The 24,370-nt window shown below is 46.5% G+C and overlaps 1 pseudogene; it reads right to left on the minus strand.

The window, feature by feature from the left end:
* The window catches only part of LOC139230230 (zinc finger protein 420-like), a 37,213-nt pseudogene extending 27,772 nt beyond the window's left edge, over window positions 1–9,441 (minus strand).
* Window positions 9,442–24,370: the final 14,929 nt, after the last annotated feature.

A 24,370-nucleotide genomic window follows, 5' to 3' on the forward strand; every position in this document is an offset into this window, starting at 1 on the left:
TTTTGGCTGTTCAGCCATAATCATATTGATTGTGGAGCAGAATTTCCAGAAGTCATTCGATAAAGTGCCACATAAGAGGTTATGGCACAAGATAAAAGCTCACGGGATTGGGGGTAGTATGGATAGATGATTAGCTAACTAACAGAAAACAGAGAGTCAGGATAAATGGGTCATTTTCGATTGGCACAGTAACTAGTGGGGTGCCGCAGGGATTAGTGCTGGGGCCTCGCCCATTTACAATTTATATTAATGACTTGAATGAAAGGACTGAGTGTAATGTAGCCAAGTTTGCTGATGATACAAAGATGAGTGTAGAAGAAAATTGTGAGGAGGACACAAGAAATCTGCAAAGGGATAAGTGAGTGGGCAATTTTTGGGCAGATGGAATATTATGTGGGAAAATGTGAGGTTATCCACTGCAGCAGAAAAAATAGTAAAGCAAATTATTTAAATGGAGACAAATTGCAAAATCCTGCAGTACAGAGGGACTTGGGGGTCTTTGAGCATGAAACACAATAAATTATTATGCAGTTACTGCAAGTAATCAGGAAAGTAAATGGAATGTTGGCCTTTATTGCAAGGGGAATAGAGTATAAAATCAGAAGTTCTGCCACCACTGTACAGGGTATTAGTGAGGCCACACCTAGAGTACTGCATTCAGTTTTTGTCTCCATTTTTAAAGAAGGATATCCTTGCATTGCAGGCAGTTCAGAAGAGAAGGCTAACTCGGTTTATTCGGAGATGAGGGGGTTGACTTACGAAGATAGGTTGGACCTGTACATAGAAACATAGAAACATAGAAAATAGGTGCAGGAGTAGGCCATTTGACCCTTCGAGCCTGCACTGCCATTCAATGAGTTCATGGCTGAACATGCAACTTCAGTACCCCATTCATGCTTTCTCGCCATACCCCTTGATCCCCCTAGTAGTAAGGACTACATCTAACTCCTTTTTGAATATATTTAGTGGATTGGCCTCAACAACTTTCTGTGGTAGAGAATTCCACAGGTTCAACACTCTCTGGGTGAAGAAGTTTCTCCTCATCTCGGTCCTAAATGGCTTACCCCTTATCCTTAGACTGTAACCCCTGGTTCTGACTTCCCCAACATTAATAAGAACATAAGAACATAAGAATTAGGAACAGGAGTAGGCCATCTTGCCCCTTGAGCCTGCTCCACCACCCAACAAGATCATGGCTGATCTGGCCGTGGACTCAGCTCCACTTACCCGCCCGCTCCCCATAACCCTTAATTCCCTTATTGGTTAAAAATCTATCTATCTGTGATTTGAATATATTCAATGAACTAGCCTCAAATGCTTCCTTGGGCAGAGAATTCCACAGATTCACAATCCTCTGGGAGAAGAAATTCCTTCTCAACTCAGTTTTAAATTGGCTCCCCCGTATTTTGAAGCTGTGCCCCCTAGTTCTAGTCTCCCGACCAGTGGAAACAACCTCTCTGCCTCTATCCTGTCTATCCCCTTCATTATTTTAAATGTTTCTATAAGATCACCCCTCATCCTTCTGAACGCCGAGTAAAGACCCAGTCTACTCAATCTATCATCATAAGGTAACAGCCTCATCTCCGGAATCAGCCTAGTGAATCGTCTCTGTACCCCCTCCAAAGCTAGTATATCCTTCCTTAAGTAATGTGACCAAAACTGCACTCAGTACTCCAGGTGCGGCCTCACCAATACTCTGTACAGTTGCAGCAGGACCTCCATGCTTTTGTACTCCATCCCTCTCGCAATGAAGGCCAACATTCCATTTGCCTTCCTGATTACCTGCTGCACCTGCAAACGAACTTTTTGGGATTCATGCACAAGGAGGGGACTGGAGTGCATCATCACGCCCGGCAACCAAATTTTAATTTGATTTTACGTTTTAAAGTTAATTTGTTTAATTGCCGGTGCTTTTAGTGTCCCCTTCCCTTTTATAGGGGGCACTGGGGAAAAATTGTGATTTTAGTGCCCAAAAAAAAAAACAAAAAAAAAAACAAAAACACAAAAAAAAAAAGGGGGAAAAAAAAAGGGCCTTGTAAATGTCTGGAGTGTCACCCAGGTCGGGTGGCACCGTTTAATGTTTTATGTTTTGCAGGTGAACTCCAAAAAGAGTTTCATGCACAAGGAGATTCCCAGGTCCCTCTGCACCGCAGCATGTTGTAATTTCTCCTCATTCAAATAATATTCCCTTTTACTGTTTTTTTTTCCCCCAAGGTGGATGACCTCACATTTTCCGACATTGTATTCCATCTGCCAAACCTTAGCCCATTCGCTTAACCTATCTAAATCTCTTTACAGCCTCTCTATGACCTCTACACAACCTGCTTTCCCACTAATCTTTGTGTCATCTGCAAATTTTGTTACACCACACTCTGTCCCCTCTTCCTGGTCATCTATGTATATTGTAAACAGTTGTGGTCCCAGCACAGATCCCTGTGGCACACCACTAACCACCAATTTCCAATCCAAAAAGGACCCATTTATCCCCGACTCTCTGCTTTCTGTTAGCCAGCCAATTCTCGATCCATGCTAATACATTTCCTCTGACTCCGCGTACCTTTATCTTCTGCAGGCATCTTATCGAATGCCTTTTGGAAATCTAAATACACCACATCCATCGGTACACCTCTATCCACCATGCTCGTTATATCCTCAAAGTATTCCAGTAAATTAGTTAAACATGATTTCCCCTTCATGAATCCATGCTGCGTCTGCTTGATTGCACTATTCCTATCTAGATGTCCCGCTATTTCTTCCTTAATGATAGCTTCAAGTATTTTCCCCATTACAGATGTTAAACTAACCCGCCTATTTGTCTGCCCCCCTTTCTTTTTTAAACAGAGGCATTACATTAGCTGCTTTCGAATCCGATGGCACCTCCCCAGAGTCGAGAGAATTTTGGTAGATTATAATGAATGCATCTGCTATAACTTCCGCCATCTCTTTTAATACCCTGGGATGCATTTCATCAGGACTAGGGGACTTGTCTACCTTGAGTCCCATTAGTCTGTCCAGCACTACCTCCCCAGCGATAGTGATTGTCTCAAGGTCCTCCCTTCCCACATTCCCGTGACCAGCAATTTTTGGCATGATTTTTGTGTCTTCCACTGTGAAGACGGAAGCAAAATAATTGTTTAAGGTCTCATGCATTTCCTCATTTCCCATTATTAAATCCCCTTTCTCATCTTCTAAGGGACCAACATTTACTTTAGTCGCTCTTTTCCGTTTTATATATCTGTAAAAGCTTTTACTATCTGTTTTTATGTTTTGTGCAAGTTTACATTTTTAATCTATCTTCCCCTTCTTTATTGCTTTCTTAGTCATTCTTTGCTGTCATTTAAAATGTTCCCAATCTTCTAGTTTTCCACGAACCTTGGCCACCTTATATGCATTGGTTTTTAATTTGATACTCTCCTTTATTTCCTTGGTTATCCACGGCTGGTTATCCCTTCTCTTACCGCCCTTCTTTTTCACTGGAATATATTTTTGTTGAGCATTATGAAAGAGCTCCTTAAAAGTCCTCCACTGTTCCTCAATTGTGCCACCGTTTAGTCTGTGTTCCCAGTCTACTTTAGACGTTCCCACAGCCCACAACATTGTGTTTCTGGTTTCAGAGTGAAAAATCCAATTTGGTGTTGGCCAATGCCAAACTTTTAGACAATCGTGCACTGGTTACTTTATCCAATAGGAAACTGCCCAACTCATTCACTTGGGACCGTTAGATCAAGCAGTGAGAAGTACAAGGGGACTTTCATCAGTCTGAGCTCGCTTTGAATGCAGTGGTAATAGACCAATATTCTAAGCTACTGTGCCTACCCACCTTCTAATAAGTATTCTTGCCTAACTTTGCAGTTCAGCAGGATGAAAAGTAATCTTATCGAAAGATATAAGATAATGAGGGGTCTCGACAAGCTTGATGCAGAGAGGATATTTCCATTCATAGGCGAAACTAGAACTAGGGGATATAGTCTCAGAATAAGGGCCGCCCATTGAAAACTGTGCTGTGGAAAAATATCTTCTCTCAGTGGGTCGTAAATCTGTGGAATTCTCTGTCCCAGAGAGGTGTGGAGGCTGGGGCATTGAATATATTTAAGGCGGAAATAGACAGATTTTTGAGCGATAAGGGAATAAAGGGTTCTGGGTAGTGGGCAGGAAAGTGGAGCTGAGTCCATGATGAGATCATCCATGATCGGATTGAATGGCAGAGCCGGTGCAAGGGGCCAAATGGCCTACTCCTGCTCCTATTTCTTACGTTCTTATGTTTTAGGCTTCGATCTGATGGAGCAGCCCTTTGTGCGGCACCTTACCAAAAACTTTTAGGAAGTCTGGACAGGGGAGGATGAGGGGCAGGGGAGTGTCTGATTCAGTCTGGGACAGGGGAGGGTGGGGGTGGTGGTGTTGGTCTGGTTCAGTCTGGGACAGGGGAGAGTGAGGGGGTCTGGTTCAGTCTGGGACAGGGGAAGGTGAGGGGGTCTGGTTCAGTCCGGGACAAGGGAGGGTGAGGGGGGTCTGGTTCAGTCTGGGACAGGGGAGGGTGAGGGGGGTCTGGTTCTGGGACAGGGGAGGGTGAGGGAGGGTCTTGGTCAGGGGAGGGTAAGGGCATCTGGTTCAATCTGGGACAGGAGAGGGTGAGGTTCAGTCTGGGACAGGGGAGGGTGAGGAGGGTCTCGTTCTGCGTCAGTCTGGGACAGGGGAGGGTGAGGGGGGTCTGGTTCAGTCTGGGACAGGGGAGGGTGAGGGGGGTCTGGTTCAATCTGGGACAGGGGAGGGTGAGGCGGGTCTGGTTGAGTCTGGGACAGGAGAGGGTGAGGGTCGTTCTGGTTCAGTCTGGGATAGGGAGCGCGAGGGGGGGGTCTGGGTCAGTCTGGGACAGGGGAGGGTGAGGGTGGTTCTGGGTCAGTCTGGGACATGGGAGGGTGAGAGGGCATCTGGTTCTGGGTTAGTCTGGGACCAGGACAATTGAGAGAGGTGTTGCCTGCTCCAGTCCTGTACAATGCCCGGTAAGTCGGGCACATTTCCTGAGTGTATGCTGGGAATTGAAGATGATTGCTATCTATTTCCGCACCCAGCCAGAGTCAGCATCTTCAGGGGAGGAGAGCTGCTGGGGATAAATGTAACTCCCCGCAGCTCAGTGACAGTGGAGCTAACGGGGGGGTCTGGGGGAGCAGAGAGATCGCTGCCCCCCGTGTGGGGACCCAGTGTCCCAGGTCTGTGGGCCAAAGCCCTAGGGTCTGGGGGCTTCTCCAAGGTCTGTGATGTCTCACATGGTCTCTTTGGCTTTTCAGGTTGCAGTGCTGAATGTGGGGATTCGGCATCATTCGACTCAGGATTCATGACCAGAAGGTTTGGAGAAGTTCCCCTTCTGTCTGCGGACCCTCCAGCAGTGACTCCCCCAGAGACAGGGCAGTTTGTGCATCCCCTATAGTGTGCAGTATGTTCAGTGTCTGACCCTGAGCTGCCCCAGGGAGGGGGCAGTGTGGGATGTATCTGACCCCGAGCTGTCCCAGGGAGGGGGCAGTGTGTGATGTCCCTGTGGGGTGCAGTATGTTCAGTGTTGACCCGGATCTGCCCTCATTCCTCCTGCTCTAGGAGGCAGTCACGCTCCAATCAGTCCGAATTAATTGGAGGGACAGTGTCATTTACTGGACACCGGTGGTATTTCAAGGCATCATGTTCGGCTGCATCCCAGAGAAATCCAAAATAACCTGCAGATTCAATTCATTTTATTATCAATTGTTTAACAAACTTTAGCTCCATTTGTTGCATCTTTCAGTATTTGAATAAAACCCTTCTGATATTTTGTATCAGACTTCAAGGGAGAAGATACTAAATATATCCCAATAATATATAATCAAGGACCTATAGGGAAGGGGTAACTTAAAACTATCACTGACAGTAAAGAAAAAGCACTCAGTAAAATAATGGGACTAAAGGTGAACACGTCCCCTAGATCAAAGCTGTACAAGTCCCCTGGACCTGATGGCCTGCATGCTAGGGTCTTAAAAGAAGTGCCTGCAGAGATAGTGGATGCATTGGTTGAAATCTGCCAAAACTCCCTGGATTGTGGAGAGGTCCCAGTGGCATGGAAAACCATAAATGTAACACTGCTATTTAAAAAAGGAGGGAGACAGAAAACAGGAAACTATAGGCTAGTTAGCCTAACATCTGTTGTTGGGGAAAAGCTGGAGTCCATTATTAAGGAAACAGTAGCAGGACATTTGGAAAAGCTTAATACAGACAAGCAGAGTCAGCATGGTTTTATGAAAGGGAAATCATGTTTGACAAATTTGCTAGAGTGCTTTGAGGATGTAATGTGCAGGGTGGATAAGTGGGAACCAATGGATGTGGTGTATTTGGATTTCCAGAAGGCTTTCAATAAGGTGCCATGTAAAAGGTTACTGCACAAAATAAATGTGCATGGATTCGGGAGTAATATATTAGCATGGACAGAGGGTGGACTAACTAACAGAAGATAGAGAGTCAGGATAAATGGATTATTTTCCGGATGGCAAACGGTGACTAGTGGCGTGCCGCAGGGATCAGCCTCAACTATTTACAAGCTATATTAAGAACATAAGAAATAGGGACAGGAGTAGGCCATACAGCTCCTTGAGCCTGCACCGCCATTCAATAAGATCATGGCTGATCCGATCATGGACTCAGCTCCACTTCCCCGCCCGCTCCCCATAACCCCTTATCGTTTAAGAAACTGAATAAATTTAAGACAAAAATAGAGAATGTGCCAGCCTCCACTGCTCTCTGAGGCAGTGAATTCCACAGATTTACAATCCTCAGAGAAGAAATTTCTCCTCATCTCAGTTTTAAATGGGCGGCCCCTTATTCTAAGATCATGCCCTCTCGTTCTCGTCTCCCCCATCAGTGGAAACATCCTCCACCTTGTCAAGCCCCTTCCTAATCTTATGTTTTGATAATATCATCTCTCATTCTTCTAAATTCCAATGAGTAGAGGCCCAACCTACTCGACCTTTCCTCATAAGTCAACCCCCTCATTCGCGGGATCTACGCAGTGAAACTTTTCTGAACTGCCTCCAAAGCAAGTATATCCTTTCGGAAATATGGAACCCAAAACTGCTCACAGTATTCCACGTGTGGCCTCACCAATACCTTATATAGCTGTCGCAAGACATCCCTGCTTTTATGCTCCATCCTCTTTGCAATAATTAATGACTTGGATGAATGGACCGAGTGTAATGTAGCCAAGTTTGCAGATGATACAAAGGTGGATGAGAAAGCAAATTGGGGGAGGACACAAAGAATCTGCAAATGGATGTAGACAGGCTAAGTGAGTGGGTTAATATTTGGCATATTGAGCATTATGTGGGAAAGTGTGAGGTTATCCACTTTGGCAGGAAAAATAAACATACAATTTATTATTTAAATAGGGAGATATTACAAAATGCTGCAGTACAGAGGAACTTGGGTGTCCTTGTGTGTGAAACACAAAGTTAGTATGCAGATACAGCAAGTAATTATGAAGCCAATAGAAATGTTGGCCTTTATTGCAAGGATGGAGTATAAAAGCAGGGAAGTCCTGCCACAACTGAACAGGGTATTGGTGAGACCACACCTGGAGTACTGCATACAGTTTTGATCTTCTTATTTAAGGAGGGATGTACTTGCATTGGAGACAGTTCAGAGACATTTCACTAGTTTGATTCCTGAGATGAAATGGTTGACTTATAGGTTGATCAGGTTGGGCCTATACTCATTGGAGTTTAGAAGAATGTGAGGTGATCTTATTGAAACATGATACTGAAGGCACGTGACAAGGTAGATGCAGAGAGGATGTTTCCACTCATGGGAGAATCTAGAACTAGGGGATGTAGTTTAAGAATTAGGTGTCGCTTATTTAGAACGGAGATGAAGAGAATTTTCTTCTCTGAGGGTCGTAAATCTTTAGAATTCTCTATCCCAGAGAGCTGGGGAGACTGGGTCATTGAATATATTTAAGGTGTAGATAGCCTGATTTTTGAGCGATAATGGGGAGCAGGCAGGGAATTGGAGCTGTGCCAAAGATCAGATCAGCCATGCTCTTATTAAATGGCAGAGCAGGTTTGAGTGCCCAATGGCCTACTCCTGCTGATATTACTTATGCTTTTTAAAGGGTAAAGTATAGATGCAAACACAGTCAGCATTATTTTTTTATCTGACAATTTTTCCGTTAATTAATTTGTCAAATATCCAGAATATTAGGGCTCGAACCCAGTTATACAGGTAATCAATATCAGCAGAAAGCAACCCCAACTGTCAGAATGGACACGATTCAGTCTGGGACAACAGCAGAATCCAAATTCTGCAGTCCCTTGTGAACTCGCTGGTGTCTCTGCAGGTTGGATGACTGAGTGAATCCCTTCCCACACACAGAGCAGGTGAACGGCCTCTCCCCACTGTGAACTCGCTGGTGTGACAGCAGGCTGGATGACTGAGTGAATCCCTTTCCACACACGGAGCAGGTGAATGGCCTCTCCCCAGTGTGAACTCGCTGGTGTGTCAGCAGGCTGGATGATTGAGTGAATCCCTTCCCACATATGGAGCAGATGAACGGCCTCTCCCCAGTGTGAACTTGCTGGTGTGTCAGCAGGTGGGATAATTCAGTGAATCCCTTCCCACACTCAGAGCAGGTGAATGGCCTCTCCACAGTGTGAATTCGCTGGTGATCCAGCAGGTTAGATGACCGAGTGAATCCCTTCCCACATTCAGAGCAGGTGAACGGCCTCTCCCCAGTGTGAACTCGCTGGTGTTCCAGCAAGCGGGATGAGGCAGTGAATCCCTTCCCACACTCAGAGCAGTTGAACGGCCTCTCCCCAGTGTGAACTCGCTGGTGTATCAGCAGGTAGGATGAGGTAATGAATCCCTTCCCACAGTCAGAGCAGGTGAATGGCCTCTCCCCAGTGTGAACTCGCTGGTGTCTCAGCAATTGGGATGAGGTAGTGAATCCCTTCCCACATTCGGAGCAGGTGAATGGCCTCTCCCCAGTATGACTGCGCCGATGCTCCAGCAGGGTGGATGAGGTAATGAATCCCTTCCCACACTCAAAGCAGGTGAACGGCCTTTCCCCAGTGTGAACTCGCTGGTGTGTCAGCAGGTGGGATGAATGAGTGAATCCCTTCCCACATTCAGAGCAGGTGAACGGCCTCTCCCCTGTGTGACTGCGCCGATGAACTTCCAGCTCAGATGGGTAATTGAATCTCTTCCCACAGTCCTCACATTCCCACGGTTTCTCCATGGTGCGTGTGTCCTTGTGTCTTTCCAGTTTGGACGATTAGTTGAAGCCTCGTCCACCACAGAACACGTGTACGGTTTCTTCCCGCTGAAAATGCTGCGATGTTTTGACAGACTATGTAACTGATTAAAGCTCTTTCCACAGTCAGTGCACTGGAACACTCTCACTCGGGTGTGTGTGTCTTGGTGTTTTTCCAGTCACACTGATGTTTGAAATCTATTCCCACAGACAGAACAAACAAACTTTTCTTCAACATTTAAAGGCTGATGATATTCAGGTCCTGAAGAATCGAGTGATTCTGTCAGATCTTGACTTGATGTTTGGTTTGTGTTTCCCATCTGCAAATTCTCCCTTCCTGATACCCTGGAAAAGGAGTTTACAAAAATCATTACTGCAAGTACAGGACAGAAATTCAGAACAGACAATTCTAGATTCTATGGAACATTCTTTCTTCTCTTGTTCCTCCAAAGCTGTAAATCCCCACCCCATACACTCTTCCCCCTCGCTGTCCTGACATTCAAACACATCACACATCTGCAGGTAGCTTGTCCTCTGCTCTCAATTTTCATCACCAACTCTGGCTGGATTCAGTTCTACACTCCCCTGAAGTTGCTGACTCTGGCTGAGTCCAGTTCTACACTCACTGGTTCCCCTCCCTCTCCTCCCCTGAACGTGCTGACTCTGGCTGGGTTCTGTTCCACACTCACTCGTTTCCCTCCCACTCCTCTCAAAGAGCTGCGTCTGGCTGGATTCAGCTCTATACTCAATGGTTCCCCTGAAGGTGCCGCCTCTGGCTGGGTTCAGTTCAACACACACTGGTTCCTCTCAATCCCATCCCCTGAAGGTGCTGACTCTGGCTGGGTTCAGTTCAACACACACTGGTTCCTTTCAATCCCATCCCCTGAAGATGCTGACTCTGGCTGCGTTCTGTTCTATACTCACTGGTTCCCCTACTCTCCTCCCCTGAAGCTGCTGACTCTGGCTGGGTTCAGGTTGTACACTCACTGGTTCCCCTCCCCTGAAGATGCTAACTGTGGCTAGGTTCAGTTCTACACTCACTGGTTCCCCTCTCCTGAAGGTGCTGACTCTGGCTGCGTTCAGTTCTACAATCACTGGTTCCGCTCCCTCTCCTCCCCTTAAGGTGCTGACTCTGGCTGGATCCAGTTCTACACTCACTCGTCCAGTGAAAAGGGATTGATATTGTTTCTATCATTCATTGATAAAATGGGACAGTTTTAAATTGTTTGGTTAATTTGACTAAACACTTTATGTATCAATTTCTGGTACTGTAGTCAGTGTAGGATTGACAGGTGTGTATAGGACACACAGTGCCACTCACTCTCTGGTACTGTGTGTCAGTGTGGGATTGACAGGTGTGTGTAGAACAGACACTGCCACTCACTCTCTGGTACTGTGTGTCAGTGTGGGATTGACAGGTGTGTATAGGAAATACCTGCAACTCACACTCTGGTACTGTGTGTCAGTGTGGGACTGACAGATGTTTATAGGACAGACACTGTCACTCACTCTCTGGTACTGTGTGTCAGTGTGGAATTGACAGATGTGTATAGGACAGACACTGCCACTCACTCTCTGGTACTGTGTGTCAGTGTGGGATTGACAGGTGTGTATAGGAAATACCTGCCACTTACTCTCTGGTTATGTGTGTCAGTGTGGGATTGACAGGTGTTTATCGGACAGGCACTGCGTGTCAGTGTAGGATTGACAGGTGTGTATAGGTAATACCTGCCATTCACTCTCTGGTCATACATATCAGTTTGGGAATTGTTGTTGACTTTAGGATAGATAGTGTACTTCTATCCTAAGAGAAGATACTGTGTGGCAGTGTTTGATTGTCAGTTGAATACAGTATATAGATATTTTAACTCCCACTCTGTAATACAGTGTGACCAATTGAACTTATATATTATTTTGTAGGATTGACTGCTGAATATGTGATAGACACTGTACCTCTCATTCTCTGATATTGCTATAAGTATGGGATATATTTGTTAACATAGGATAGATATTGCATCTCTCAATCTCTGGTACAGTGAGGCAGAGTTTTTAATTATAAATACTGCCCTTATTATTCTCTCATTCTATGTGCCATATTCTGATGGCAGGTGGGTGTAGGATAGATACTACCTCTCTCATTCTCTGACACTACGTGACAGGTGAGTGTTGGATAGATACTGCCTCTCTCATTCTCTGACATTATGTGACAGATTCTGATTGATGTGAGTGTAGGATAGATATTGACACTTTCACTCTCTGATCCATTGACAGGTAAATATAGAATTAATATTGTGGGTGTCTGGTATGGGAGTATGGTTTTTAATGTGCATCTGTCCAACTCTGGTATGTGAATGAGGGTTTTATTCTGTATGTTAGTTTCTGATACGTGAGTGTGGGTTTTATCGTGGATCTGTCAATTTCTGGTAATTATCTGTGGGTTTCATTCTGTATCATTCCATTCCTGTTGTGTGTGTGTGTTTTATGCTGTATCTGTCCATCTTGGTTATGTGAATGTGAGCTCTATTCCATACCCGTCATTCTCCAGTAAGTAAGTATTGCTTTACTGTGTACCACCAATTCCTGATAGAGTTTTCATTTTACTTTCTAACTGTCAATTTTTGATATGGAGGTGATTGTTTATGTTGAATCTGTCAGTCTCTGGTAAATAAGTCTGAGTTTCACTCTGTATCTATCTGTCTCTGGTATGTGAATGTGGGCCTTTCTCTGTATCTTGCCATTTCTGTTATGGGAGTGTGGGTTTTATTCTGTATCTTTCAAGTACTGATATGAATGTGTGGGCCTTACTCTATACCTGCATGTTCCTGGTTGATTAAAAGTGGGCTTTCATTTGTACCTGTCAGTTTCTGGTATGGAAGTGTCTTTAACCTGTATCTGTCAATTACTGATAAGTGAGTATGGGCATTTCACTGTCAATTTATGTTATGGGAATATGTATTTTAAGATGTCAGTCTCTGATGTGAGTGAGTTTTGTACTGTACCTCTCAGTCTCTGATATGCAAGTGTGTGTATTATTCTGTACCTGCCAGGATTTTGCATGTGTGTGGGGGGGTTAAGCTGTGCCTCTAAGTTTCTGGTATGTTAGTCTGCATTTAATCTGTATCTATTAGTCTACGTGGTTGTATGTTTTATACTGTACCTGTCAGTTTCTGGTATGAGAGTGTGGGTTTAATCTGTACCTGTCAGTCTCTCGATTGTGAGCGTGGATAGAATCTGTACATGTCAGTTTCTGGTATGTGAGTGTGGGTTTACTCTGTACCTGTCAGTCTCTCGATTGTGAGTGTGGATAGAATCTGTACCTGTCAGTTTCTGGTATGAGTGTGGGGTATAATCTGTATCTGTCAGTTTCTTGTATGTGAGTATGGGGTTTAATCTGTGCCTCTCAGTTTCTGTTATGTTAGTCTGGGTTTAATCTGTACCTATTTGTTCCTGCTACATGACTGTGTTTTAGATTGTACCTGTCAGTTCCTGCTGTGAGTGTGGAATTTACTCTGTATCTGTCAGTCTCTGGTATGTGAACATGAGAATCAATTTTATTTTTATCTGTATTTCTGATATGTGAGTCAAGATTTTGCCTTCTACGTGTCATTTTTCTGATGTGTGCGTGTGGGTTTTACTCTGCCCCTATCACTTTCTGCGATGCAAGTAACAATTTTACTTACTGCCTTTCAGTTTTCCGATATGTGCAGATGGGATTTACACTTACCTGTCACTCTCTGGTATGCAATTGCAAATTTTATTCTGTTACTGTCACTAACATATATGTGTGTGTGTTGTATACTGTATTTGTCAGTCTGTGGTACGGGAATGTGGGTTTTATTCTGCACCTGTCACCTTCTGATATGTTCGGGGTTAAATACTGAATCCGTTAGATTCTGAAACATGAATATGGCTTTTGCTCCGTACCCGTCAGCTTCTGATATGAGTGTGTGGTTTGTACCAGCTGTTTGACATTTTTTCCTGATAGGTGAGTGTGTGATTTATTCTCCACCTGCCAGTTTCTGGCAAGTGAGTGTGGGTGTTTACTGTACCTGTCAGTGTGATCTGTTTCAATGGTGAAACAACATCTGATTCTACTGCTCCATATGGCTATAAAATTCACAATGTAACTCTGCCACTTCGGATCACTGTGGGACTGACAGCTTCTGCTGCCTGTGACAATAGGATTGAGGCCAGTTCTGTGTCGCTGCGCTCTGAGAGTGATAATCTACTTACTGTGTGTGAGAAGGAGCTGCCTGCAGTGTTCCTTGTGTTCCGGTTGGAGGAAAGCTCACATCTGTTCTGGCTGGTTAAAGAATTTTGCTCTGAGAATAATATGAGAACTAATATTAGGTCTAAGATATGGATGCTGGGGAGAATATGATGTATCCGAGGGAGCTCACCGAAACAATATAACCGGTTTTTAAAATATCTTCTCTCTTGGTGCCTGCAATAGATGCACTTTGTGAAACTCCCCACATCCTCACTGTCAGGCTGTGTTTCCACTGCTCACTGTCCAAGAACAGACACGGTGAGATTGGAACTGAATCAGGAACATTCACTACTGATTTGGGGAAAGAAAGCAGTAATGATTTGAAAGAACGAGGTGGTTTACTTTCTCTGTTACCTTACACTGTCCACACACAGCCCGAGAATGGCCTCTCCCTTCCCCCACTCACACCACGCACTGAGACTGGTTTCTGGTCCACTCTGCTTCTTACACACAGCACTCCCCCCCCCGGACTCAATGTCGATTTCTGAGCCCATCTGCGGACACGCTACCAAAGCGCTGCGATGCTGTAAGGAGGCTGCTGCTCGGTGCCTTACCCCGGGGCTGCGCTGTAGCCATTCCGGGCTGTTTTAAACCATCTTCTTCCGCTCACTGAGCGAATGGCGATCACAGGCAGGGCTGGGGGAAGGGAGGGCGCATGCGCTCTTCTACTCACTGGAAATCGACACCGGGGGCGGGGCGTATCCGCGCATGCGCAGCTCTCCGCACTAATTCAACTTGTAAAAATCAAAGTGCACTTTTCCCAATTTACTTTTATCCGAATCTGAGCAAAGGAACTGGGCCCGGAGGAAAAGGGCAGAGAATGATTAAAGCCGAGAGCCTTGTCCCTTAGAGATGCTCAATTTGGGATCATTCCCAGCAGAGTGTTTCTCTCCATGAGCCCGTCTTCACAAAGCAACCCTGCAGAAATATCGGTGGGACGAGGGAGTGGGAGTGTTTGCTGGGATTGTGCAGGAGTTAATATCTGCCAGAAACAGTCCGAGATCAGTTTAATTAGAGCAAAACACTCGGTCACTGAGAGTAATACCGAGCAGCCCTGAGCTGCAAGGTTGCAGAGATTACAACAGGCAAGCGAGGGTTAAATGTGGGCCATTGTTTCTCTCAGAATATTATCTGAATAGCGACAGGTTAGGAAAAGGGGAGGTGCAACGAGACCTGGGTGTCATGGTTCATCAGTCATTGAAAGTTAGCATGCAGGTACAGCAGGCGGTGAAGAAGACAAATGGTATGTTGGCCTTCATAGCGAGGGGATTTGACTATAGGAGCAGGGAGGTCTTACTGCAGTTGTACAGGGCCTTAGTGAGGCCTCATCTGGAATATTTGGTCTCCTAATCTGAGGAAGGACGTTCTTGCTATTGAGGGAGTGCAGCAAAGGTTCACCAGACTGATTCCAGGGGTGGCTGGACTGTCATATGAGGAGAGACTGGATCAACTGGGTCTTTATTCACTGGAGTTTAGAAGAATGAGAGGGGATCTCATAGAAACCTATAAGATTCTGACGGGACTGGACAGGTTAGATGCGGGAAGAATGTTCCCGATGTTGGGGAAGTCCAGAACCAGAGGACATAGTCTTAGAATAAGGGGTCGGCCATTTAGGACTGAGATGAGGAGAAACTTCTTCACTCAGAGAGTTGTTAACCTGTGGTATTCCCTGCCACACAGAATTGTTGATGCCAGTTCATTGGATATATTCAAGAGGGAGTTAGTTATGGCCCTTATGGTTAAGGGGATCAAGGGGTATGGAGAGAAAGCAGGAAAGGGGTACTGAGGGAGTGATCAGCAGTGATCTTATTGAATGGCGGTGCAGGCTCGAAGGGACGAATGGTCTACTCCTGTACCTATTTTCTATGTTTCTATGTTTCACTATCTGACACTGTCCTGCAGTGTGGGATTAATAATGTGTCTGTCTCTGGTACAATATCAGTGAGAGGGGACACTGCATCTTCTGTCTCTGCATTGGGATATTTCAGGATAAAACGGGATTTCACAGGTCAGTCTGGAACTGATACTGTGCATGTCTTTCTGTGTCTCACCACCCTACCTCGCACTCTCCTGTCTCTTGCTCAGCCCTCTCTCGTCTCTCTGTCTCTCTGTTGCTATCCGCTCTCTTGTACTGGTTGTGAAGGTGGATACTGTTATTTAGCTTAATGTGGAAACACTGTTGGAAGTGTAAGACTGATAATGTCTCTGTTTCTCTGTCTTTTCTGCTGGTGCTGCACATGAATGAGTAATACTATTATTGAGCATAATATGGCGACACAGTTTGGGAGTTTAAGACTGATGCTGTGTCTGTCTCTCTCACTTTCTCTGATAGCCATCTCTGGGTCTTGAGTATAGAAACATAGAAAATAGGTGCAGGAGTAGGCCATTCGGCCCTTCGAGCCTGCACCGCCATTCAATGAGTTCATGCCTGAACATGCAACCTCAGTACCCCATTCCTGCTTTCTCGCCATACCCCTTGATCCCCCGAGTAGTAAGGACTACATCTAACTCCTTTTTGAATATATTTAGTCAATTAGCCTCAACAACTTTCTGTGGCAGAGAATTCCACAGGTTCACCACTCTCTGTGTGAAGAAGTCTCTCCTCATCTCGGTCCTAAATGGCTTACCCCTTATCCTTATACTGTGACCCCTGATTCTGGACTTCCCCAACATTCATAAGAACATAAGAACATAAGAATTAGGAACAGGAGTAGGCCATTTAGTCCCTCGAGCCTGCTCCGCTATTCAACAAGATCACGGCTGATCTGGCCATGGACTCAGCTCCACTTACCCACCTGCTCCCCATAACCCTTAATTCCCTTATTGGTTAAAAATCTATCTATCTGTGATTTGAATATATTCAATGAGCTAGCCTCAACTGCTTCCTTGGGCAGGTCATTTCACAGATTCACAACCCTCTGGGAGAAGAAATTCCTTCTCAACTCGGTTTTAAATTGGCTCCCCCGTATTTTGAGGCTGTGCTCCCTAGTTCTAGTCTCCCCGACCAGTGGAAACAACCTCTCTGCCTCTATCCTGTCTATCCCTTTCATTATTTTAAATGTTTCTATAAGATCACCCCTCATCCTTCTGAACTCCAACGAGTAAAGACCCAGTCTACTCAATCTATCATCATAAGGTAACCCCCTCATCTCCGAAATCAGCCTAGTGAATCGTCTCTGTACCCCTTCCAAAGCTAGTATATCCTTCCTTAAGTAAGGTGACCAAAACTGCCCGCAGTACTCCAGATGCGGCCTCACCAATACTCTATACAGTTGCAGAAGGACCTCCCTGCATTTGTACTCCATCCCTCTCGCAATGAAGGCCAACATTCCATTTGCCTTCCTGATTACCTGCTGCATCTGCAAATTAACTTTTTGGGATTCATGCACAAGGACCTCCAGGTCCCTCTGCACTGCAGCATGTTGTAATTTCTCCCCATTTAAATAATATTCCCTTTTACTGTTTTTTTTTCTAAGGTGGATGACCTTACATTTTCCGACATTGTATTCCATCTGCCAAACCTTAGCCCATTCGCTTAACCTATCTAAATCTCTCTGCAGTCCCTCTGTGTCCTGTACACAACCCGCTTTCCCACTAATCTTTGTGTCATCTGCAAATTTTGTTACACTACACTCTATCCCCTCTTCCAGGTCATCTATGTATATTGTAAACAGTTGTGGTCCCAGCACCGATCCCCGTGGCACACCACTAACCACTGATTTCCAACCCGAAAAAGACCCATTTATCCCGACTCTCTGCTTTCTGCCAGCCAGCCAATTCTCTATCCATGCTAATACATTTCCTCTGACTCCGTGTACCTTTATCTTCTGCAGTAACCTTTTGTGTGGCACCTTATCGAATGCCTTTTGGAAATCTAAAAACACCACATCCCTCGGTACACCTCTATCCACCATGCTCGTTATATCCTCAAAGAATTCCAGTAAATTAGTTACACATGATTTCCCCTTCATGAATCCATGTTGCGTCTGCTTGATTGCACTATTCCTATCCAGATGTCCCGCTATTTCTTCCTTAATGCTAGCTTCAAGCATTTTCCCCACTACAGATGTTAAACTAACCGGCCTATAGTTACCTGCCTTTTGTCTGCCCCCTTTTTTTAAACAGAGGCGTTACATTAGCTGCTTTCCAATCCGATGGCACCTCCCCAGAATCCAGAGAATTTTGGTAGATTATAACAAATGCATCTGCTAGAACTTCCGCCATCTCTTTTAATACCCTGGGATGCATTTCATCAGGACCAGGGGGCTTGTCTAGCTTGAGTCCCATTAGCCTGTCCAGCACTACCTCCCTAGTGATAATGATTGTCTCAAGGTCCTCGCTTCCCACATTCCCGTGATCAGCAATTTTTGGCATGGTTTTTGTGTCTTCCACTGTGAAGACCGAAGCAAAATAATTGTTTAAGGTCTCAGCCATTTCCACATTTCCCATTTATTAAATCCCCCTTCTCATCTTCTAAGGGACCAACATTTACTTTAGTCACTCTTTTCCGTTTTATATATTGGTAAAAGCTTTTACGATCTGTTTTTATCTTTTGCGCAAGTTTACTTTCGTAATCTATCTTTCCTTTCTTTATTCATTCTTTGCTGTCATTTAAAATTTTCCCAATCTTCCAGTTTCCCACTAACCTTGGCCACCTTATACGCATTGGTTTTTAATTTGATACTCTCCTTTATTTCCTTGGTTATCCACGGCTGGTTATCCCTTCTCTTACCGCCCTTCTTTTTCACTGGAATATATATTGTTGAGCACTATGAAAGAGCTCCTTAAAAGTCCTCCACTGTTCCTCAATTGTGCCACCGTTTAATCTGTGTTCCCAGTCTACTTTAGCCAATTCTGCCCTCATCCCACTGTAGTCCCCTTTGTTTAAGCATAGTACGCTCGTTTGAGACACTACTTCCTCAACCTCAATCTGTATTACAAATTCAACTATACTGTGATCACACATTCCGAGAAGATCTTTTACTAGGAGATCATTTATTATTCCTGTCTCATTACACAGGACCAGATCTAAGATAGCTTGCTCCCTTGTAAGTTCTGTAACATACTGTTCTAAGAAACAATCCCGTATGCATTCTATGAATTCCTCATCAAGGCTACCCCGTGCAATTTGATTTGACCAATCGATATGTCGGTTAAAATCCCCCATGATTACTGCCGGTCATTTTTCACATGCCTCCATTATTCCCCTGATTATTGTCCGCCCCACCGTGAAGTTATTATTTGGGGGCCTATAAACTACGCCCAACAGTGAATTTTTCCCCTTATGTCTAATCACCACCCACAGTGATTCAACATTTTGTTCATTAGAGCCAATATCGTCTCTCACAAGTATGGGCTGGATCGGACACCAGTTACTGTTATATGTCCCTCATTTTCGGAGGAGAGAGAGACAAGGGGCCCAAGTTTCCACAGGATAAAAAACGGGCGCCCTTGCGAGCTGGGCGCCCGTTTTTCGCGCCTAAAACGGCGCCAGAAAAAAAACACGCTATTCTCGAGCGCTTTGCAGCTCCTTGTCTGTTTGGCGCGGCGCCCAGGGGGGCGGAGCCTACACTCGCGCCGATTTTGTAAGTGGGAGGGGGCGGGTACTATTTAAATTAGTTTTTTTCCAGCCGGCAACGCTGCGCATGCGCGTTGGAGCGTTCGCGCATGCTCAGTGTGGAAAAAAACATTGGCACTCGGCCATTTTTGTAGTTCTTTGTAGCTGTTTAATTTTTGAACATTTTTTAATAAAATCAAATTGCCATCAGCACATCAGCACTGAGGCTTCCCTTCTCACTGTCTCCTTCCCCTCCCTCCCCTCCGCGGCAACAAATAGCTGTCTCCTTCCCCTCCCTCCCCTGCGCGGCAACAAGCCGCTGTCTCCTTCCCCTCCCTCCCCTCTCTCCACGGCAACAAGCCGCTGTCTCCTTCCCCTCCCTCCCCTGCGCGGCAACAAGCCGCTGTCTCCTTCCCCTCCCTCCCCTGCGTGGCAACAAGCCGCTGTCTCCTTCCCCTCCCTCCCCTGCGCGGCAACAAGCCGCTGTCTCCTTCCCCTCCCTCCCCTGCGCGGCAACAAGCCGCTGTCTCCTTCCCCTCCCTCCCCTCCCTCCACGGCAACAAGCCACTGTCTCCTTCCCCTCCCTCCCCTGCGCGGCAACAAACGGCGGTTTCCTTCGAACGATGGCTGAAGCACTTTCACACAGGTAGGAAGATGGTTTATTTAATCTTTTCTTTGCTTATAAATGTTTATTCAGGTTGGATTTATTTGTATAATATTTGTAGAATTATAAATAAGGATTTATTGTCGAATTTAATGAGTTCCCTTCCCCCCCCCCACCTCGTTCTGGACGCCTAATTTGTAACCTGCGCCTGATTTTTTAATGTGTAGAACAGGTTTTTTCAGTTCTACAAAAATCTTCACTTGCTCCATTCTACTTTAGTTTGGAGTATGTTTTCACTCTGGAATCTTTGAAATCAGGCGTCAGTGGCCGGACACGCCCCCTTTTGAAGAAAAAATTCTGTTCTAAAGTAGAACTGTTCTACCTGACTAGAACTGCAGAAAAAAAATGTGGAGAATTGCGATTTCTAAGATAGTCCGTTCTCCACCAGTTGCTCCTAAAAATCAGGCGCAAATCATGTGGAAACTTGGGCCCAAAGAGAGGCTGCAGGACCGGTGAGCACATCATTTGTATTTTCATATTAGTGAAACATATTTCTGCATTCGAACAATATACCAACTTAAAGCAGAGATGGGTTAAGCCAGCCACAGCTGTGATTGGTTCCTGCCCCTGAATCTGGGAACAGGCACTGTGAGGAGCGCCGACTTACTGAGCTTGGAAACTACAACTGACCCGAGAATCTGCAGCCGGGCGGAGAGGAGAACCTGTGCTGGGAACTGTAAATCTGGGAACAGTTTGTGTTTGAATGTGCAGATTTCAACATTGTGTGAGCGAGACTGTGTTAAAGGGGCGGGCGGGTTAGACTAATGTCACTGTGTTTGTGTGTCCGCTCTCATCGCAGAATTTCAGAGTCCCTCTTGTGTAAAATTCAAAGATTTCCCTGTCACAGGATCGCCCTGCTGCCCTGCTCAGGCCTGAAGCCGGAATTAAACAGGAAGTTTAATTTGATTTCAAATTTCAGTTGAAAAACAGAAAATATCCGCGATCGGCTGAGAGAGCGCGACCAGTGCAGCAATGAAACGGGTTTCAAATCAAAATTGCTGCCTTCCATTCGGATGGAACTTTCTCGACAGCAAACATCCCGGTCTTGGGGACAGAAAGAGGGCAGTCTGGGAATCGGGAGGGCCCGAGTTGAATTGGAATCGGAAAGTTAGTGAGGAGAGAGAAACACAGAGAGGCTGGAGGGGCGGGGAGCTAACAGCAGGATGTCTCCGCCCCGTCCGCTCGCTGCCTTTAAGTTGCTCTGTGTCGCCGCCTCTCGTTTCATTTCTGACCCAGCTCTGACGGTCAGAGAGATTTTCCACAGAGTCGCGGACATGACTGATACTGCAGCCGCCGAAACGGCTCCTCTCAAACCAAGGCTCCCAGCAAGAAGAAGGCGGCAGCTTCCCGCCCGAAGCCAGCCGGTCCCAAGTTGGCCGAACAAATCCTCGATGTTGTGGCCGAAGTCAGCGATCGCAAGGGGATGTCCCAGGCTGCGATAAAGAAGGCTCTGGCGGCCAAAAGAGTCGATGTGGAGAAGCGCGGGTCCCAGATCAGGTTCAGTATCAAGAAGAATGGTTCCCTGAAGCAGATCAAGGGCACGGGCGCCTCGGGCTCCTTCAAAGTCGCTGAGAAGGAAATCCCGGGGAATGTGGGAAGGGAGGTGAAGAAATCTGCAGCCAAGAAATCTCCAGCCAAGCAAACGAGCACCAAGAAGGCGCCAACGGCAAAACAGACAGCGAAGGAGGCGTCGAAGAAGCCCAAGAGCCCCAAGAAGGCCACAGCTGCAAAGGTGAAGGCGGCCAAAACAGGTGGAGAAACCGAGGGGCAAGGCCACGCCTAAATCAGCAAAGACTAAAAAAACAGTGGCCAAAAAGTAAATAAAAAGGGCAACTTGTAAACATCTGAACCCAAAGGCTCTTCCCAGAGACACCCACGCCTCTCAGAACAGAGCTGATCCCGGAATCAAATGATCCCTGTCCCGAGGCCGGGCACAGATTCCAGACAGAAGTCATTGGAAATGATTCCAGGATCCCTGGTGACTCGCTGACATTGGCTGCACCCCCCCCCCCCCCCCCAGTGTCTGCACCCCCCCCCCCCCAGTGTCTGCACCCACTCCTCCCGCAGTGTTGGAACCCACCCCTCCCCCAGTGTCTGCACCCACCCCCTCCCCCCCAACACTGTCTGCACCCACCCCTCCCCCAGTGTCTGCACCCACCCCTCCCCCAGTGTCTGCGCCCCCCCCCCCCAACACTGTCTGCACCCACCCCTCCCCCAGTGTCTGCACCCACCCCTCCCCCAGTGTCTGCACCCACCCCCCCCCCCCAACACTGTCTGCACCCACCCCTCCCCCAGTGTCTGCGCCCACGCCTCCCCCAGTGTCTGCGCCCACGCCTCCCCCAGTGTCTGCACACCCTCCCCCAGTGTCTGCAATAAAACAGTGAATGGGATGTCCGGCCCAGGCCTCACAGTAACTGGGGTTTGTGTTTGGCTCCAGTCTCAGTTCCTGGTCATTGTCATTTCACAGATTCAAGGGGAAAGTCTCAGTGAGACGGTGGTACTGGCGGCGATACCCCGCCTCAACTCAAACCCCAAACAATAGATTCTCCAAATCAGCTGGAATAAGGTGTTTGTAAACTGCGGAACCCGTCTGTGAGAGGAGATGGAATAAGGTCTGAGATTGACAGGGAAGGGACTATATTGGCGCGAATATTCGTGATTGTTAATTGTAATGGGGCCTTATTTAAAAACTTCTGGTTCCTGGAAGCCTTGAATATGAATTCCGAGGCTGTAAGGGTTTGTGCAGAGCGCTGTGTATCGGTTCTATTGCGGAGAAAACAGTGTGAAATTGGCGTTTGCAGAAAGCTGGAGGTGGAGCTGGAAGATCAGAGGCCACACTCTGCTCTGTCTCTCAATCTTGACTGTCTCCTCCCCTGCCGCACTCTCTGTTTAATCTCTCACTCTGTCTCCTCCCCTTCCCGCCCCTCACTCTCTGCACTTTCTCAGTCAGGTCGGGGCTGGCTCTATAAAAAGGAGCCAGGAGCAGTTCGTTTTTCATTCAGCGACAGTTTGAGTGAAGATCGTCGTGTCTGGCCGTGGCAAAGGACTGGGCTAAGATCTGCATAACTAACCTGACCAGCCACCATGACGTCCGGGTGGTTTCTCCCTGGTCAGGAAGGTATATGCTTACATTTTTGTAAAACAGGAGGTGGGTGGGATTGGTGACCCATCCACCTCCACGGAGGTGTGTGGGGGACCTGACCCATCCACCTCCATGGCACGAACCTGGTATTGCAGTACTTCCAGGAACGGTGCAGTGGCTCTAGGCCTTTTGGCTAAGAGCATTGGCGCAGAGTGATCCTTGACTGGTGCAGGGTGACCTCTGGCGTTTGACAAAGAATTGTAACGATTGGATAACGATTGGACATGAATTTTAAAAAAAAAAAAGGACTGGGCAAAGGCGGAGCCAAGCGGCACCGTAAAGTGCTCCGTGATAACATCCAGGGCATCACCAAACCCGCGATCCGCCGCCTGGCTCGCCGTGGCGGTGTCAAGCGGATCTCGGGCCTGATCTATGAGGAGAGCCGCGGGGTGCTGAAGGTTTACCTGGAGAATGTGATCAGGGACATGGTCACCGACACCAAGCACGCCACGCGCAATACGGTCACTGCCATGGATGTAGTGTACGCTCTGAAACGGCAGGGCCGCACTCTCTATGGATTCGGCGGCTGAACAACGCGACCTTTCCCCCGGACACAACACAAAGGCACTTCTGAGCGCCACCCACCGCCTCAGAGAGAGAGCAGCGACCTGGAGATGGGAGAGTGGACAGTTTGGTTGGGAAATTAGTTCAGCTATTTAATTAATGGAAATAAAGAAACACTTGGATTTATATAGTGCCTTGCACGACCACCGGACGTCTCAAAGCCAATGAAGTACTTTTGGAGTGTAGTCGCTGTGGGAAAAATGGGAATTATTAAATATTTTACAACAATGTTTTAATATGAGAGATCAGAAACTCTAGGTATCAGGGTCAAAATGAGTGGGCCGAGATACACAATCTCCTTTACCCAGACATTACAGTCTTCCCTCACAGATAATCCTGTCATTTTGAGAGGTTTCTGATACGTTCATAATAAAGGATGAAACTGAGTACTGTATGCAATGAGCAAGTGTGACCTTAGCTCCTTTAATAAGACTCCAGAGTGCAGATACCTCGTGGTTGGCCTGCTTATATACCTTGCTCCCAAGAGATGCTAGGATCCCTTGGGACGCCAACAGGTAGACTCTCTGGTGGTAGTGTAACAGGTTACAAGGAGTTAAATACATAACATCACTCCTCCATGAAGTCAATAGTACACTTATTTACGAGGTGAGACGATCTGGGGCTTCTCACTCCCTTGTCAATCGTCTCGGTACAAATGCAGATGTGGGTGAGTTGGTTAGTTCTTCACTCGGCTGTTGGGCAGCGGCCTTGCTGGGCTGTCGGCCTTGCTGGGCTGCTGGGGGTGGTGAGTTTGGCTTCGTGGTCAGCCATCATGTGAGTTGCCACTTGTGTGTGTGTTGGAGGGTCAAAGTTGGTGGTGTCTTCTTCGGGTTGTTCGTAATTGTTGGTGAACCGCAATTTGATTTGTCCAAATATTTTCTGCATGTTAGTCCAATGGTCAATTTGACCTG

The sequence above is a fragment of the Pristiophorus japonicus genome, chromosome 19 (genome assembly GCF_044704955.1).
Source record: "Pristiophorus japonicus isolate sPriJap1 chromosome 19, sPriJap1.hap1, whole genome shotgun sequence".
In the NCBI taxonomy this organism is placed as follows: Eukaryota; Metazoa; Chordata; class Chondrichthyes; family Pristiophoridae; genus Pristiophorus; species Pristiophorus japonicus.